The sequence below is a fragment of the Empidonax traillii genome, unplaced genomic scaffold (genome assembly GCF_003031625.1).
Source record: "Empidonax traillii isolate 1590-97213 ecotype Southwest subspecies unplaced genomic scaffold, ASM303162v1 scaffold15:size5535645, whole genome shotgun sequence".
Lineage (NCBI taxonomy): Eukaryota > Metazoa > Chordata > Aves > Passeriformes > Tyrannidae > Empidonax > Empidonax traillii.
The window spans coordinates 1,966,307-1,975,131 of NW_020955208.1; positions in this window are offsets into that span (position 1 = coordinate 1,966,307).

Consider the following 8,825-nt stretch of genomic DNA (forward strand, 5'->3'; position numbering starts at 1 on the left):
GGAGCATGAGAAAGTATTTTCCACAGCTGAAATCAAGTCCCTTGATTTAATACACATGACATACCTATGACCCTCACATTTCACATGTAAAAACAGCAGCTCAGAACTCAGAAAAGTTAAGCCACTTTAAAGTTTTGGACATCTAGAGTTTTGGACAAAGAAGCAAAATGGAAATAGACTTTGGTCTAATTTTCCTCCCATTGTGTCTCTTATTGGACTCTCCCTTTCCCATCAACACTTTGATTCCTGTAGATGTGGCTCATAATGAAACAGAACTCACTCAGCAGGTGATGATACTACAAAAACTGGCCAGTTGCAGGAAGCTCAGAACAACCCAAGCTACACCTTTACTAAGTAACTACATGGTGATTAATTGGGCTGTAAATGTTACACATCAAGAGAGATACAATTTGAAGAGGAAGAATGCCCAATTCTTTATGATAGTCATGTGTCAAATTAAGAGACAGATTATTTTATACTCACTGTGTATTGCACTAACTATATTGATTTCAAATGTAAGGAGTCCCCTTACTTCACATTTGCACTACTTTGCCACAACTCATCCTTGGCTGTCAGAGTTCCCTTCTCATCCAACCTAAAATAAAGCTTTCAGTTTCATTTAATCTGAATTCTCCATGAAGGGAGAGGAACTTAAAACCATTCCAACATCTTCCTAATAAAATACATGAGCATTATCGCTTTTAAAATGAACACCTGAAATTCTCCTCCATGATTACCACTAGGGAGGCAGGGAGAGGAGAGCACACAGCACTCCCTTCCCTCTCCTCTAGGAGAAAGTAGCATATTTTAACACACATGCTGTGCACGAGATCTTCTCCTGAAGCCTGCCTATACTTCCCCAAGCACAGATGCCTTTCTCTAAAATCATTAGCTATCATTCAGAAAGAACTGTTATCACCCCCACTGGAAAGACAAAGGCAAACAACAGAAGTGTCCCAACCCAGCTACGAGTTGACAACTAAGGGTAACATATTAGAATTGAAGGTGGCTTAAAAACCACCCTGTGATCTTTTTAATTTCTTGTTCAAGGACACGATGCCTCCAAGGCAGCCACATGGATGAGGGGATATAACAGGGTGCATTTCACAGGGCTATCAAACAAATGAGTGGTGAACCTCGTCAGGAACAACACGGAATATACAGTGGTTATTGCACAAAAACCATCCTCCCTCCTTCCACAACCAGTAGAGTGAAATAGGATATTTAATACTACTGACCACTAGCAGACAGTTCATATTTAAGAGTTTCCATCACAGCACAGCAGGAACGTGGCAGCTAAGTTATTTTAAACTCCATCACACATATTCTAAAGGAGAAAATTCCATGCAATAGTACTTTGAGTCAAGTACTTAAAGCTTCTCCAGCTCCTAGAGCACTTTTAAATTCAGGAGACACACAATGTAAGTTAAGTTCTGAGGGCCACTTACTGAGCAGCAAGCTGCTTACTTTCTTCTACATCTGATAACAATAACTGTCAAAAGACTGTCTCTCAACTAGCTCCTCTAACCCCCCACAGCTTCCTTGCTGGTCTAAACCAAAGAGAAAAACTTCTCAGAAGACAACTTTTAATTTCATACAGATGCAAGATAAGCATTTCCTGCTCTTGCTCCACACCCCACAAACGATCACTCAGATAATCACATTTGTCACTGGGAAAAAAGCTACACAATATACACCCATATTAGCAAGCAGCCTTGTCTGGATAAGTTAATCTAACTAAAAGTGTTTTTTAAGTTTAAAGCAAGACTGGATTTTTCTTCGTTTTCCCTTCATCTGTACCTTCAGCTCTAAAATTAGAAGTCATTAAACTCCACTGCATTATCACATTTGATGTCACATAAAATTTGTACCAGTGTTTTAACATTTGTTACCAGGAAGGTACTGAAAGGTGAGAGGAAATTTCTCAGAGCTGTAATTGCCTTTTTGAAAGCATTAGGGACTACAGACAGTGCATCCAAACCATTAAATAATGCCATAGAATCACTTTGGTTGGAAAAGACCTTTAAGATCACAGTCAAGAAACTTTCAAGGGTCCAAGGCACCCAAACCAACTACCTGGGAAGCTGCCAAGACCAAAACCAAATACCTTTAGAAATGGAAGAGGTTGAGCTCTGCAAGTGTGTTTTGCCTTGCTTCCATCCAGCACCTGGAAGGCATAAAGAGGAGCTCTGTTCTGGGGAGGGAAAGAAAAAAAAAAGAGAAGTTATCAGAGAATACACACCAATCTTTCTGAGCTCGTTGTGACACGTAGAATTGTACAAGGTAAGGAGGCTTTTAGAAGCAGGAGGCTCACAAAAGGAAAAAACAAAACAAAAAAAACAAACAAAAACACAGACACAAAAAAAGAAAACAAACAAACAAACCCCACCACAACCAAACAACCCCAGTGGCTTATTTGCAAACAAACCTGACACCTCTCGAGGCCGGGTTTTGGCTATCGCGGGCAGTGCCGGTGCCAGCAGCCGGGCTGTCACCGGGGCTGTCCCGCTCTCCCCCCCGCCTCGGAAGGTCACCCCGGCCGGGAGAACACGCACCACAAACCACACCCCACGCGGAATTTCTGTGTTCCCCGGGGGGGGGGGGGGGGGGGGGGAAGCTCACGCGTCTCACTGTTTTATTACAGGTGAAAAACGCACCAGCTACAAGACTTCTTTAGGAGGCGGTCACATCTAGGAGGAACACGCCCGTTCACCCTCTGCCTGCTCTTTTCCCTCTCCAGCGGAGAGCAGCAGCCGCCGCAGGAGTTTACAGACTCACCGCTCTTTATTTAAAAAAAAAAAAAAAAAAAAAAAAAAAAAAAAAAAAAAAAAAAAAAAAAAAAAAAAAAAAAAAAAAAAAAAAAAAAAAAAAAAAAACCAAAAACGTGTGAAACCCAGCGGTTTAAACCTTCGGGGAATAACTAAACCGGCTCCAGGCAGCACGAAACCAACCGCGTCCCCTCGGAGCAGCCCCGGCGGGCGCAGAGCGCTCCCCTATCCCTATCCCTCCCGCCCCCGCCCTGCCCTGCCCTGCCCTCACCTCCGGGACGGCCGCCGGGAGCGCGTCCGTGTGCGCGGGGCCGCGGGAGCGCGCGTGCACGCGCCACCGCCCCCCCCTCCTGTCCTGCCTTCCCCGGGAGCGCGCCCGGCTGTGCGCGTGCGCGCGGGGCGGGGCGGGGCCGCGCCTCCGCTGAGGGGGGCGGTATGGGGGGAATCGGGAAGCTCCGATCCGGCTTCAGCGGCGGATCGCGGTCTCTCCTCCTTTCCCGGGGAATCGTAGAATCGGTTTGGTTGGAAAAGGCCTCCTGAGGTCACCGGGTCCAGCCTGCGACCGATACCGCCGCGCCAGCCAGCCCAGTCTCTCCTTAAAACACCCCCAGCGACCGTGACTCCACCACTTCCCTGGGCAGCCCGTTCCGATGTCTAATCAGCCCTTCGGCGAAGAAGTTCCTCCTAATGTTCAACCTACACTTGCCCTGGTGCAGCCTAAGACTATGTCTTTAATCGGGCATGGGAACGGGCTGCCCAGGGAGGTGGTGGATTCTCCATCCCTCTTTAAGAAGAGACTGGATATGGCCCTTAGTGCCATAGTCTAGGAACTGTGGTGGTCGTGGATCGAGGTCCTTTCCAACCCATCTGAGTCTATGTCCCTTTGTTCTGTCACTGGTTGCTTGAAGAGACCAACCCTCCCCTGGCCGCAACCTCCTTTCAGGGAGTTGCAGAGAGAAATAAGGTCTCCTCTGGCCCAAAGAGCTGCATCAGAGGGGCAGCAGCATAAGAGCGGTGTGGCAAAGACGAACATTCTACTCAAATGCTTTAAAAATATATTTTTAAGTAATTACTACTGAGTCAGGCTTTTAATTTTGCCAGGTTTATCCCCGTTTTAGGCTGGTTGTATTGCCTGCAAATCTATTTGTCTGGAAAAACTATCAGGTTCTCTTTTCCACAGAGACACAAGGCACCTGCTCTGCACAAGAGCTGCAAGAGGAAAAGGGCTCACTAATAGCAGAAAACTTGCTTTGGAGTTTGCAGATGAGCCCTTCTTTCAGTTTTACGAAGAGAAGCTCTGATCTGCTTCTCAGGCATTAAAAAGGCTCAAGAAGAGATAGTTGTACTATTTTCCACCGTAAGGTGAGCAGGAAGGTGGATTCATTTGTGCAGAAGATGGCAAGGAATAGCTCTTTTCCATATCAATTCAGATTGACATTTTATGAGGTTATTCACAGTTTGCGTTACATTTCGGTTCTCTGCTCATTTTAGTAGAATAAATGAAAATATGTAAACTTGGTAAATTTAGAGTTTGTATTAAAAAGAAAAAAAAGAGCAGATTGAAATCAAGTGCAAGAAGAACTCCTGTGAGACTATATCACTCCTGTGATATAGTATCTTTTCCATAAGGATTTCAAACATCCATAGAGATGCTAGATTTGCTGGGAAGGGGGACATGATGCCTAGAGATTGCAAGCATTGCAGCACTGTTGTGGCTACAGACACCAGAGCAATAATGGGAAACTTTGGATCAGAACCTGAATAGGTCTGTAAAAAAATAAAAGTAAATTGCAAGTTACCAAGTTACTAAGACTTCAAAAATCACATATAGATGCTCTAACTCATTTTAGTTTGCATTTGCAAAGATCTGAGAATTCACACACAGTGTTAACCCATTTCAACTGGGAGGTGGTGACTGCCAAATGGCAAAGAGCCTGCAGGACTACAGATGGCAAAGGGATATAGCTCTTTCCACCCACAGCACACCAGAAACCATCTTCAAGTTGCCATGAAGCAAGAGCAAATTCTTTTAGCTATACTGGCCCAAACCTTTCCACTCTGCTGCCACATTTAGGATCAATAACTTGTTAATATTTTTTGGAGGTTTTTCACCCAAAGCAGTTCTTCTAGTGTTGTGTAACTGGCTCAAGCTGAAACACAAAGTGTAGCTTAGTTAATGAATTACAGCCTTAACCCATGAGCATCCCAGCACTGTAAGGTTTCTGTCTGGACATGCAGCTGGGTACCCACAACTCTCAAAGCCACGAGCTCAGCAAATCCAAGACAAGTTAAGACATATGCTAGCTGCTCTTGCTGCCTTCTCTGCCAAGGGGCCAGGAAGATGCACCCCAGTTTAAGAGCTGCCAATTCCTCACCTGGGTTCAAAGGAAACAGCTCAGAAGCAGAGCAGTGCCTGAGATAGCTGAAGCCCACAGGTCCCAGAACAGGATGGGGTTACTCCACCAACCTAGCAGTAGTATAAATAGCAGAAGCACTGAAGCCTGGTTTCCTAGGGATGCCCTTGTGTGCGTGTTGTGCGGTGCTCTGATGTCCAACAAGGTGCAAGCCCAGGTGAATATTTCTCCACAGCGAAACCCCTCCCAGCAGCTGTTCCCCACATGAATTTCTGGTAGCCCATCCAGGCTGAGGACACTCCTGTTTCCCTCTCCCCTCATGGAGGTCTTTGTGCTCCACTAGCTGCCCACCTGTTTCCATGACACCAAAACCTTTTATCCTTGAAGGGTTCAGGACTTATGCCTGCACACCTTCTCTTCTTCTGTTCCACTTGAACAGAAGTAAAGGGTAGACTGCAAGAGTAGCTCAAATCCGTGCCACCACATTCAGACTCTCAACATCTAGCTCAGGGGAGGTCATCTCAAGCTCTGGTAGAGTGTTTTCAAATTGAATTTACATGATTTTTAATTCCCACCCATTGCTCCTTGAACCACCTTTCTCCACTCGGTTAAAGGGCTCTTTCACAACACAGCATCTTCTGCCTGTGAAAGCAGGCTCTGTTCTCAAAGCAAGGGGTATACACTTGAGCTGTTGCTTTTCTGTCCCTTTTGTTACTTGCAAGATACCCCAGCTGCACAAGACACTTAACCAGAGGGCAAATCTTGTTCCAGTCTAGTCTGTTATAAAGCAGGAGGGGAAGGGAAAAAAAAAAACAAAACCCAAACTATTTTGTTTTTCATTTTGTGGTTTTTAATAGAATAGGCATGGTATTTCTAGGAAATGTTTATGCTGATATTTCAGTCCCATGAAAAATGGAGAAGAAAGCACTCCCTCAAACAGTATAATTGGTTTATTAACTACAATAAGTAGTTCTTCCACATGACTTTTCTTTTTATTTTTTTAACAGCTCTGCAAGTACATGTCTGCTTTTTACCCGTGTAGCAGAGAAGAGAAGGAGCCATCTGTCCTGGCCATTGGGCAAAATAAGGAGTAATTACCCAAGCCAGTTTTGATTTAGCAGTGTTACAAATGGATCACAGTACTTTGGCCTCTGTTTTCCTACCGAAATTATTTCAAGCCTTGGCTAGAATTATTCTGCTCTTATCTGCTCAAAGCCAAGCACCTGAATCTATATTTAAGCACCTGCAATCTAGTCTGCTTTTCAGGACACACAGCATGTACTGTTCCCTCTGTTGTTCAAGGAATTTGTGCAGGCTCAGTTTCTCTGAAAATTTAGGCAATTAAACCCAGAGAGAGGCTTATGCAATCACATTTTCCAGGATCAAGCATCTGTGTCATTCTTTTGTGAATGTCCCTTCTCCACCCCCGCCCCATTCCCTAAAAAAAAAATACCCCAAAAAAAGAGAGAAAGCACTGTGTCTTGCAGAAAACCTTATGATTCATTATCAGTAGCGTGGGATCTCTCTACCCCTAGAGACCACATTTCAGTGTTCTGTCTGGCAAAGCTGTTCACAGCAGAGGGCAGGGGAAAATTCTCAAAATGGACACTAAAATTTTCCGTGTGGATGTGAATACCAGGCTGAAAACTACTTTTCCTGTAGCCAAATCCACGAGGAGTACTTGCACCTTCACACAGTGCCAGCCCACTGGGACAGAGATCCTGAACTGACTCTATTGGAGTTTACATGTGTTTACACGTGGTGTTTTTATGATATATTCTTATTAGAATGAACAGGGCTAAGCTGTCTCATGCCCTGGGGTTCCTTGGGATATTACTCAGATGAGTAACATCTTTGGCCAAAGTTCTGAATGCTGCAGTTTTATCCTATGACACTGTGCATGCTACATCTATCTGAGCTGTCTAGAGGTTTAGGCAGTATTTATACACGGATAAAAGTCTCGGGGCTGGGGATGAGCAACACTCTCAGGAAATCCGTTTGACAAGAGAGGGTTGATATCTTCATCCTACCCGACTGGGTTCCTCAGATATGAGAGATGTTGGTGTACAAGTAATCAGAACAGAAGAGGGAGGCTCTCAGAGTCTTTCCTCACATGCTTGTGCGGGAGAAGAGAATTCTTTAATCCTCCCATTGCTGTGGGCTGGTTTCAAGATCGTAAGTTACAGACATAAGTGCCTGTGAGTTGTAATGAATTTGGAAGTTACAGCACAAAAGGGGTGTCTTGGGGAGAAAATTGTTGTAACTGCTACAAACGAAAGTGGGAAGATGATTTTCCCTCTGAGTGGCGACATTTTCAAATACAGAATCTCAGTTTCATTTCGCTGCATTCCTGATCTACTTAGTTGTTTATTTTTGCATCAGAGAGCAGTAATGTCGAGCAGGTTGCAAAGTCAAGGAACAAAGACTTAGATGAGATGCTGGGGCTGCTGCTTCCAGCACAGAGAAAACATTATCTATGTTCCTACGAAGATAGGATTCATAGTTATGAATTCCAGAAGCAATCCAAGGACTGAAAGGAAAACAAGTCCTCAGAAATGAGCACAGTTGCCAAATCAGCAGAACATTTTCCACAGCATTAGAAAACAAGACCTTCTGTAAGATTATCTCCACCTATATGCATCTACCAGAACCAGCACCATCTTCCCAACTATTTCAGGATGGGACTGAGACCTTGTGTAAATCTCAGTTCTTATTCCCCACGGTGCACATAAGAGTGGAGAATTCTGGCACTGCCTGAAATCTGCAAGATAAGTAAGACTGTCCCCAAGGGAGGGAGACAACGAGTGCAGTGCTGGTCCTGGCCTCCAGCCCAGGATGTCTGTAGCAGTTCGTCCTGAGACTGCCAGCTCTCACATATGCTCACCTGACAGCCACATGAATGGATGGCAAAATGCTTGCCTTGCTCTGTCATTAGAGCATAGCCCAAAGCAGCTGGTAACTGGCCTAGTGGATAATAAATATGAAATTATAAAGAAGAGGTCTGTCCCAGTGTGGCAACCCCCGTGTGGTACGGCTTCATTAAAGTTAATAATAAAGATTGTTTCTGGAGGATTACCCAAATGGTGGTGAACCTTCTCCTTCTAAAACAGGCTGAAGACTCACACAAGTTGAAGAATCCTGAAAATATGGATCCTCTTTCACGCCCTCACAATTATTGTTCCTGGCAGGATGATGCTGAATGCATACCGCCACTTGCTGAATATGGAGCAACCTGTGCCCAGCAGCCAGCACTTGGACACAACTGTTCTGCAAGAGAAGCCCTACAATCCAAGGTTCCTACGAAGTCCCCAAGTGCCAAATACTTTACAGAAGCAGCAACCATGGAGCTGGTGTACTCCCTTAGTATCCAATGGGTATCATCTGCATACTGCTATCCCAGTTATCCTTGTTGCTGCCGAGGAACCTGTGGCTGGCCCAGTTGGAGAAAGGTTGGGTGAGCTCAGACACTGGAAGAGACTGGAGATGCCAGGGCAGTCAAAGTGTGGCCAGCAGTGAGTGACTGCATGGGCAGTGAGTCCTTCCCTATGGATGTCAGGAGCAGATGACATTACCTGGTATCTCCAAAGCATCAAAGTAAGGTGCCTCGTTGGACGTGAATGGATTGTGTTCCACTGAAACCTTCAGGAAATTTGCAGGCAGGCCATGCTTCTGTTTCCCCCACAACCACCTCTATAGAAAGCAA